The 11,238-nt window shown below is 39.2% G+C and overlaps 1 long non-coding RNA gene across 1 annotated transcript; it reads left to right on the top strand.

The window, feature by feature from the left end:
* The first annotated feature begins 8,368 nt into the window (after positions 1-8,368).
* On the top strand, positions 8,369-10,879 carry LOC107778275 (uncharacterized). Its single transcript, XR_001646354.2, has 2 exons — positions 8,369-8,928; positions 9,997-10,879. It is a non-coding gene; the product is annotated as an uncharacterized LOC107778275 (long non-coding RNA).
* Positions 10,880-11,238: the final 359 nt, after the last annotated feature.

The following is an 11,238-nucleotide window of genomic DNA, read 5'->3' on the forward strand; positions in this document are numbered from 1 at the left end:
TTGAGTTGCAGGGCGGAGAGTTTGGGCAGCTTAGCATATCTACCAGCAATAGAGAGGCCACTAGCATTGGATGTTTAGGCTTTGGCCAACCAGTTTTTAAATTGGATATTTCTGAGCCGAGTCGAATTTTTGCTTGTGTGGTTTCTCAGTCTTCTCTTTATGATCGTATCAGGGAGTGTCAGTATAATGACCCCTATCTGTTTGTCCTTAAGGACACGGTTTAGCACGGTGATGCCAAAAAGGTCACTATTGGGGATGATGGTGCATTGAGGATGCATGACAGGCTATGTGTGACCAATGTAGATGGTTTGCGTGAGTTGATTCTCCAGGAGGCTCACAGTTCGCGATACTCTATTCACCCAGGTGCCGCGAAGATGTATCAGGGCTTGAGGGAGCATTATTGCTAGAGGAGAATGATGAAGGACATAGTAGAGTATGTAGCTTGGTGCCTAAATTGCCAGCAGGTGAAGTATAAGCATCATCGGCCAGATGGATTGCTTCAGAAGCTAGTGATTCTGGAGTGGAAATGGGAGAGAATCACTCTGAATTTTGTTGTTGGGCTCCCACGGACTCAGAGGAAGTTCGATGCAGTTTGGGTGATTGTGGATAGGTTGACCAAGTCAGCCCATTTCATTCTAGTGATGACTACTTATTCTTCTGAGCAGCTGGCTCGAGTTTATATCTGCGAGATTATCAGGCTTCATGGCATGCCGGTATCTATTATCTCTGACCGGGGTACGCAATTTACATCGCGGTTCTGGAGGGCCGTACAACATGAGTTAGGTACTCGGGTTGAGTTGCGCACAACATTTCACCCTCGGACGGATGGACAGTCCGAGCGCAGCATTCAGATATTGGAGGATATGCTCTGTGCTTGTGTGATGGAGTTTGGGGGTTCTTGGGATCAGTTCTTGCCACTTGTGGAGTTTTCCTACAACAATAGTTATTAGTCGAGCATTTAGATGGCACCGTATGAGGCTTTCTATGGTATACAGTTTTGGTCTCTAGTGGGTTAGTTTGAGCCCGGCGAGGCTAGGTTATTGGGTACAGACTTGGTTTAGGATGCTTCCGAGAAGGTTAAGGTGATTCAGGATCGACTTCATACAGCCCGATCCAGAAAGAAGAGTTATGCGGATCGGAAGGTTCGCGATGTTGCATTCATAGTTGGGGAGCAGGTCTTGCTTCAAGTTTTGCCCATAAAGGGTGTTATGAGGTTCGGGAAGAAGGGCAAGTTGAGCCCAAGGTTTATTGGCCCGTTCGAGGTGTTGCGACGAGTTGGGGAGGTTACTTATGAGCTGGCCTTGCCTCCCAGTCTAGCAGGAGTTCATCCACTATTCCATGTTTCTATACTCCGAAAGTATCACGGCGATCCGTCTTATGTGTTAGATTTCAGCTCAGTCCAGTTGGACAAGGATTTGTCTTATGTTGAGGAGCCATGGGCCATTTTGGACAGGCAGGTTCGAAAGTTTAGGTCAAAGAACATTGCTTCAGGGAAGGTTCAGTGGAGGGGTCAACTGATCGAGGAGGCGATTTGGGAGACCGAGCATGACATGTGCAGCCATTATCCTTATCTTTTCACCACTTCAGGTAGTCCCTAAAATGGAAGCTTAAGTTCTAGGAATTTGACCGTAGTTGGAATTGTGTGAAGACGACTCTGGAGCAGAGTTTTGATGATTCTGTTCACTCTGTTGGGTGATTTTGGACTTATGAGCGTGTCCGGATTGTGATTTGGAGGTCTGTAGTTGAATTAGGCTTGAAATGGCGAAAGCTGAATTTTTGGAAAGTTTGACCGAGAGTGGACTTTTTGATATCAGGGTCGTATTGAAGTTCCGGAAGTTGGAGTAGGTCCATAGTGTCAATTATGACTTGTGCGCAAAATTTGGGGTCAATCGGACGTGAATTGATAGGTTTCAGCATCAGTTATAGAAGTTTGAAGTTTTAAAGTTCATTAAGCTTGAATTGGGGTGCGATTCGTGTTTTTGATGTTGGTTGATGTGTTTTGAAGGCTTGACTAAGTTCGTATCGTGTTTTAGGACTTATCGGTATATTTGATTGAGGTACCGGGGGCCTCGGGTTGATTTCGTGTGGTTAGCGGATAATTTAGAGTTGTAATAAATTGCTAAAGCATTGTTGTACCTGCCATCGAGTCGCAGAAGAGAAATTAGGCCTGCCCAGCTGGGATTGCAGATGCGATCAGAGTCCCGCAGAAGCGGACTTGCAGGGGCGATGGAAGGAGCGCAGAAGCGGAAAGGCTAGCCAAGCCTTGGACCGCAGAAGCGGACAATGTCTGCAGGAGCGCATGCGCAAAAGAACTAAGAGGCCGGCAGGTGCGAGCCTTCTGGTCTTAAGTTGGAACCGCACCTGCGATGGAATTTCCCAGGTGCGGAGCCGCAGATGCGGTGAAACCCTTGCAGAAGCGGATTGACTGGGAAGAAAATGGCTAAATCGAGGGTTTGATCTCATTTTCATTTTGGGACTTTGAGACCTCGGATTGAGGCAAAAATTTGAGGGATTTTCAGAGGAAACATTTGGGTAAGGATTCTTGACTTGTTTTTGATTATCCACTAATCCGTCGTTAATTCCATCATTTAATTAAGGATTTGGGTTGAGAAATTTGGGGAAAAAGTTAAAAAGTTCCTTAACTGAATTTTGGGGTTTTGGGTAAGGTTTTGGTATCGGATTTGAGTAATTTTGGTATGGGTGAACTCGTGATTGAATGGGTGTTTATATTTTGTGACTTGTATCCGATTCTGAGACGTGGGTCCGGGTCGGCCTTTTGGGGCGACTTTCTAAATTCTTACTAAAGTCTTGATTCATTAATTAGATTAGTTTCTTATAGTTATATTTATGGTATGTAATTGCTTTTTGCTAGATTTAGGCTATTCGTAGTCGGAAAGTTGAGGAAAAAGCATTCTTATTGACTGATTGAGCTTAGCTTGAGGTAAGTGACTTGCCTAACCTTGTGTGGGGAAATCCCCTTATGATTTGGTACTGTTGTGACAATTCTGTGATATGTGAGTGTCGTATACGTGAGGTGACGAGTGCGTACACAGGCAAATTATTGAAACTCCAGTTTTTACTGAACAGTAATCTATTATATCTTAAATGAGTAATCCCAGCATGTGTAGTTATCATGTTTAGCCTAATATTGCATGTCTACGAGTCGTAAATGCTTATTTGAAATCTGTGCAGCATACTTAGTTAAATTCCTATTTTTCCTTGATTTTGTATTTAGTCTTCAACTGTAGGATTTCTTGTTGTGAATTCGTTGTTCCATCAGTTTCGAGTTGTGTGTTTACTTTTGGGATTACGAGGCGATACCTCGGGAGATTTCCTAGTGCATATTTACTTTTGGGACTACGAGGCGATATCTCGGGAGATCCCCTATTGCATATTTACTTTTGGGACCACGAGGCAGTACCTCGGGAGATCCCCATTGCATATTTACTTTTGGGACTACGAGGCGGTACCTCGGGAGATCCCTTGTTGAGTATTTACTTTTGGGACTATGAGGCGGTACCTCGGGAGTGCCTCTGTTGTTTACCCCTATTTGCTGTATAGTTTCCTCTTTCTGTATTTCGCATTGTTAAATTCTCAGTCTTTCATTATATTACTATATCTTCTGCCTTAATTATTATATTCGAGTAGGGGTCTGACCTCACCTCGTCACCACTCTACCGAGGTTAGGCTTGGCACTTACTGGGTACCGTTGTGGTGTACTCATGCTACTCTTCTGTACATGTTTTGTTTGCAGACCCAGGTACCTCTTACCAGCCCCGCTATTAGTAGAGAGTCGTGTTGCTGCTACGGAGACTTCAAGGTATATCTGCCAGCGTCCGCAGACCTCGGAGTCCCCCTCTATCCTTTTATGTTGTTTCATCTTTATTTTCCGAGATACTGATTTATAGAGATAGTTAGAACAATTCCTTAGAGCTTGTGACTTGTGACTACCGGGTCTTTGGGAGTCGTTTATACTCGCAGTTATTGGTTTTACTTGTACATGTCGAGTTGCAGTTTTCCAGGTTAATCTATATATATACCTGTTGATGTTGAGGTTTAGTTGTTATTTTAGTTATTCTACAACTGTTAGGCTTACCTAATCTTAGAGACTAGGTGCCATCACGACTTCTTACGGAGGGAGATTTGGGTCATGACATATTGCCGAGGGAGCAAATTAGGTAAATCACAATTCAACCCTCTTTCTTGTGTCTGAGTGAACTCTAAAATAACAATCAGAGCATGTGTCTGTTGAAGGGTTTGCAGAAGAGAATATTATGGTAGATACTAAAATAGTTCAATAACCCGGTTCTTCGAATGCTGAGCCAGATAAATCCAGCTTTTTGATTGGACTGATATTGATGAGGAAGGAGAAAATGTGGGAGAAGTTGAAGTAAGAAAAAAAACCAATGAAAGTTGTGATGTTGAGGCTTTGGAAGAAATGATTTCTAAATTAAAATAAAAGGATGAGAGGGAGGGAAAACATCTGGTAGGGTGAAACATATGGAAAATAAGGTCGTGTTGATGCAAGGCTTTGTAATCCCTAAGTCTAAAACTCCAAATTCTAGAAGGGAGAGTAAGGCTGCACTTGAAAAGGACTTGGAGGAAAGCAAGAATAAGAAAAAGGAGAGACACAAGTTTCGTTTGACAGATGAGCCTGATGTGGGGGAAGTAGATCTGGTAAGTGACGAAGATGAGAAGAATGATGAGGAAGAAGAAGAAGAAGAAGAAGAAGAAGAAGAAGAAGAAGAAGAAGAAGAAGAAGAAGAAGAAGAATAGGAGGAGAAAGTTCCTCTTCAGATAAAGGGAAAAGAGAAGGCTGGATCACCTTCAGCCATACCTAAGAAGAAGAAGGCCTCTAGAAAGACGAAGGTGGATGATTTTGAGGTAAAAGGAACCAGTTCCAAACGCAGAAAGAAAACTCCAAGATAAAAGTCCATTTTGGTTAGGGAGGACTAGTTTTCTATAGGTTGATAATGTTGAAGGTAAAGGTGATCGACCCATGCACTGTTGAAAATTTGGGATGAAGGAGCCTCTTGAGAAGCTTGAATTTCAAAAGTGGACAAACATATTCCTGTGCCCGCTACCATTTATGTATTTTGATGCAATTCATTTTTACAAAAACTTTAAAGTTCTTGAGGATGGCACTGTGAGTTTAGAGGTAAATGGAGTGGATCTAGATATTGATGCTAAAGTGGCTGGGGAAGATATTAAATGTGCAACTAGATGGATTTTACACATATATGAGACGTGAGTGGCCTAAGTTGGGTGAGAAGGAGGATTCCATGTACTTGACTTCCAAGTACACTCAAAAAAGGGATAAGACTGTCTCGAGGAAGATTAGAAAAGGGAAAATAGAACTGGTTCACAAGCTCCTATTTGAGTATGTGAACAAATGTGTGTTGCCTCGATAAGAAAGGAGGCATAAAGCCACATACTTAGACTTGATTGTAATTGAGGTATTTTACCAAAACAGGCCAATCAATTTGCCCTCATTGATGATCAAGCATATGGAAAAGGTAGTTGATCAAGAAAGAGGCATGCATGCTTTGCCTTATGGGTTCTAGTTGACTAGGGTGTTCGAGCACTTTAAGGTTCCTTTGAGAGGACCTAAAAATTGGACAAGAAGGATGTGTTTGATGAGGTAACCTTTAAGGAATGTGACTGTATAGCTAGACCACCGGGCAAAAAGAGAAAAAGTACAGTCACAAACCTTTTGGAGGAACTGGGTATTGCTAATAACAAAAAAAAAAGAAGATGATAGAGGATAGTAGGAAATTCAGGAGGAGATGAAGAAAGAGAAGGATGTTGTTGATGCTTGCTTTGACAGCTTCTTGGGCTTATTCATGGGGAACTCTCTTCCAGCAAAGAACCTGATCCTTCGTCCTCTTAGGTGTCCTACTCTAGCCCTACTTAGTCCCTAGTCATGTCACTTGTATGATCTGATTCATGATTTTTTTCCTCTTATTTTTTGTTTGTTTGGCAGCTTGACGGGTTCGTTCAACTGTCTTTTGGTTTGGGCCCTTTGGTCTTAATGTGTTATAATGATTAATCAATAAAATTTCCTCATTTTTGGGCGAAGTCCGTTGCAACTAAATTTGGATGATTTTATTGGATTAAACGTCTGAGCCATTGAAATTGTGGTCTTGTTAGTATAGCTCTAATGTCCATGAGTTTAATATTGCTAGATTCTCACGTTTGACTTTACTTACTCTTTATTTTTTTGATGATGCCAAAATGGGGGAGTTAAGGATGTGCACAAATATTGATCAGTAAATCTGGTTCTTAATCACTTAGACTAATAAAATTACTATATCAATGCATTTGTCTATTTGCAGGTTCTAAAAATAAATTATGCCTATCCATCTTTAGGGTTGCGATGAATGGAAAGTGAGTCCCTTAAACTTTTGCAAACATGGACAAAATGATAAAAAAGTGTTGCCAATGAAACTGGTCTTATGCTGAAGACTAGAAAAATTACACAAGTAGTATAGTGATTTGCACATGGGTTTGTCATCATCAAAAAGGGGAAATTTGTCACGATCCAAAACCACCATCCGGCCATGATGGTGCCTAAATTGCTTGATAGGCAAGCCGAGCATAACCAAAACGATTTACAAATACTGAATTAACAAAAATTGTATAAGTCTAAAACCAATTAACATAAACAACAGTGTTGATACATAACAAATCCCCCCCCCTAAATGATAAATACAGATTCGTGAGCTCTAAAATAGAAATACAAGTCTGAAAAGCTAAATAACAATATTGTTCGAAATAAAGATAATAATACAAAAAATGGAAAGAGACGCCAACACTACGGTCGAGATGCAGCTCTACCTCGTCTCTCGGGTGACCAACTCAGCAAGCAAACCTGAGCTACTGATAGCATGGTCCAACACCTTGATCTGCACAATTAAGTGCGGAGTGTAGTATGAGTACAACCGACCCCATGTACTCAGCAAGTATCATAACTAACCTCGGAGAGTAAATAGAAGCAAGAATTATAAATAATACTCGTTATAACATGTACAATTCATAAATTCAACAAATAACGAACAATAGTATTTTCAAGTTATAAATTACATAAAGAAGCACGTTTGTGCAAACAATCACCTAACGTACTCTGCTCAGTCAACAATCTAGTATATAAAGAAGATATACAATTAAATTAGGTAAACGACCAAGAAAACTGCAAGTAAAGATGAAATACAATAACTAAATCCGTGTATACTCCATCAAGAAGAAACATGAGAGGGTGACCCTAGGGGGATGGATCCATATCCGCACGTTGCACGGACAACTCACGTGTTGCACAGACAATTCACATACTAATAATATCAACCGCACAGACTACTCATGTATTGCATGAACAACTCACATGCTGTAAGGACAACTCACATGCTAATAATATCAATCGCACGGGCAGCTCGCGCGCCTATATATCAATTAGCCCGGCATGATCACATACTCAATATCAGAATTTGCCCGGCATGGTCATATGTTCAATACTGCAATCCGCCCAGCATGGTCGCAATCTCAATATCACAATCTACTGTTGACATCCAATTTTGTCCCCCCCTTTCTTCCAAACTATTTCTTTAAGCTTCTAATATTACTAATAATTTAAGAATAATTATTTTACAGTTATTATTCCAAAATAGACCTAATTAGTATCATTATTAGTATTATTGTTATTGTTATTATCTCTTATTATTATTATTATAATACATTCTTATCGTCTTTTGTGAAAGTATACACTTTCCTCTATTTAATCAAATAGTAGTATTTATTTTAATACTTTATAATATTTACTCTTTATTTCATAATTAATGTAATAGTTATGTTACAAAAGTAAATGATAGCAAATCTTATGTTTTGATAAGACGCATCGAATAAATAAATAAATTATTTAATATTAATTTATGCTAATGTGATTAATTAAGAAATGTAATAAGAATTAGAAGCCCAAAGAAAATTTGAAGAAAGAAGTGGGTTTGTCCAATAACGAGTCACCTAAAACTCAATGCAATTCCTAGCCCCCAATTTTCCTTAAACCCACACAGGCCCACCAAAATAGACCAAATCGGAGGCCCACACCAGCCAGCCACAAACTCCACTCTTTTTGCCATGTCATCTCCACATAAGCCCCCATGTCATCGCCACATAGGCGCCAACGGCCCAAAACCCATGACCAACACACGCCCAGCACATGCCTTGCTAATCCCCTTCACACTCTGACCTCACATCCGTCACATGGCTCAATCTGATCCGTTCTTTTGAATGGCCAAGATTAATGTTCTAGAGAATTCCATGTATTTTCTTTATTTTTATTATTTTATTTTATCCTAAACCTAATCTCAGCCATCCATCGTTTTTTATCCAACAGTCCACATCCTTTATTTTCTAACCCTAATTCCCTCTCTGCCATGGCAGAACTTTCTCTTGGCACTTTCCTCCATTTTTAGCCAAGCTTTGACCTTCAAATCCCTACGTGACAGAGCATATCTCACCATTTCGGGTGTAACCTGTAGCATATCACTGAAGAATCACGTGAAGATCGAATCCATCCAAAAAGCTTCTCCGTTAAAATTTAAACGGATCCATTTGACTTCTTTCGAAATCTGAATTTCAAATTCCCTCTCAAAGGAACCCAGAACCCTAATTTTACACCTATAAATACCAGACCTTGTGGCTATTTTCAGCACCTTTGGACCCGCTGCTTTTATACTCTTTTCCTCGCCATTCTTCTCTTATTTTTATTCATTAGAACCGCACTCTAAGAGTTCGTTTTCGTTCAGCCTCTATTGGTTTTAACCATAACAGAGGCATCGTTGTGCTCGTCTTGGAGTTTGACAGTCATTCGAGGTTGCGGAGTAGAGGCCGGAGATAGCAGACCTTGACGCGACCCCAGTTCCTGCACCACAAAAGGTCAGTAACTCTGAAATCTTTATTCTCGTTTTTCTTTGAAGATCTGAAGTGTTCGTCTATTTGTTCGAAAACGCGAGTCATAGTTTATTTCCATAAAAATCATGATTAAGAAATTTTGTATGCGTAAAAGTTGTGAAGTTATGTGGTATGTTTGCATAAAGCTTGAAGAAAATAAGAAGTCAATTGCTTGCCTATGTGAATAAATTAGTTTACTGATGTTAGGTCTTTGCTTTGAATACCATTGTTCATGTATTCTTTTCTTGTTTAAAATATGACTGTAAGTTACTGTTTCCTAGTTCGAATGTCGTAGAAAGCATGATGACTGGAAGAGTAATTAGCTACTATATGTCTAGATTAAATGATCATGTTATTTATTAAAGAGACATCCTTTCAATACTTGGTTACGATGACTATAGGAATTCACCATGTCAAATGTGATATCTTGTTTCACCTCTGAGAATTCATGCTTCTAAGCAATAGAACAACTTGGAAACTGCTGTGATTTCTTAGAACTCTCTCTATTGAGTGCATGTAATCCTCTGTCAAGACTTTAGGAATAGTAAAATCTGTACATCAGGACTCTAATAAAATAAAAGAAATTTGATTGATTAGAGTGTACGGTTAAGAATTTCCTATTCACAGAAGAAGAAAAATTGTTATCAAACCATGTAACAAGACCTTTCTCCCGGTGTGTCTAGTGTCTGCTTCCCGCTATTCTCCACTCTAGGAAGCACATTCATAAAATGCTATTATTTTTAAAAACTAATTAGGAGTAAGAGGTTCCATGTTAAGGATCTGATTCTGTGAACTATGTAATAAAATATGATTCACTGATCATTGAAGTATGTTAGAACTTATCAATGTTCACTCGCTTTAATTTTGATGCATCAAATGGAAGAAACATGCTGTTAACATTCTTATCAATCAAAATCTTTTAAATATAGCCAAAAGTGTGGAGATCAGGTCTATAGAATTGAAGTTACCTTGTATGAGACCTTCCATCGCCTAGAGATTATGCTTATAGGTTCAATTCCAGAATTCTCTTCATGAAATATATGTTCTGTCTAGGAGTCTATTAGGGTTTCTTGGAGATTACTCTATCCTAAACCCTAACGCATACCTATATTAAGGGATACATATTCCCTTGAAGAGGGGTTTCAAAAATCCCATAAACTCTTGGGATATTCACAAAGAGATCAAAATATGACCGGATACTTCTTGACAATCAAATAGTTCAAGAAGCTGGAGATCAAATACATCCCCAGGAGGTCTACATCATCCTACATTCGAGAAATACGCTGCTTCAGCCCTGGAATCACGGAGATAATCAGGAGAGAAGAATCAAGGGAGAAACAGAATTGTATTTTTCTCCTATTTTGTGATTGTAGTTTATTTTTCATATCTTGAAAATTTATTGCAAACAAATTGGCATGCCTAGTGAGACCAGTTCTGCCCTTCATCTCTTCCTCCTGTAAATTGAAAACTCCAAGTTTCAAAATCATTTGTTGCGATGGTCGAGTACTTCAAGTTTCGTCTTCAAGTTTCGGCAAGCCTACATCCCGACAAACCTTGAAGTATGGGGAATTTGTACACATCTAAATTTTAACGGATCAAGCTAAATCCTAATTTTAAGATACTACAAGACTCTTGAAATCCCAGGAGTCTATTAGGGGTCTCAAAAATCCCATAAACTCTCGAGATATGCACAAAGAGATCAAAATATGACCGGATACTTCTCGACTATCAAATAGTTCAAGAAGCTGGAGATCAAATACATCCCCAGGAGGTCTGCATCATCCTACATTCGAGAAATATGCTGCTTCAGCCCTCGAATCACGGAGATAATCAGGAGAGAAGAATCATAATTGTACTCACAATTGATTAGTAAAAATATTTTTCTCCTATTTTGTGATTGTAATTTATTTTTCATATCTTGAAAATTTATTGCAAACACTAGTGTCGAAGGATTAGATAGCATGTATTTAATTCACTTTAAAGGAGTTAATAAGGTTCCATAATTCACTGATCAAGAAGGAATAATTGTAGGACAACTTAATCTATTCAACCTTTAAGATTTCAATAAACATAGAAAGTTCATTTGATGGTGTATGTAGGAGATATGTTAGTAATAAGAAATTCTCCAAATTTGTTGGTATAATGTTGCTGGAAGTAATAAATTCCTTATCCCTTTGTGAGCTTGTGATTTAGTGCAAGTTAATAACTTGATTGATGCCACTGTTTTTCTCCTTCGTTTTCATACTTGTTTAGGATTTTTTCTCCTCTCTAATCTTTTTCTTCTTTCCTTTTGCA

This window comes from Nicotiana tabacum, chromosome 13, assembly GCF_000715075.1.
Source record: "Nicotiana tabacum cultivar K326 chromosome 13, ASM71507v2, whole genome shotgun sequence".
Lineage (NCBI taxonomy): Eukaryota > Viridiplantae > Streptophyta > Magnoliopsida > Solanales > Solanaceae > Nicotiana > Nicotiana tabacum.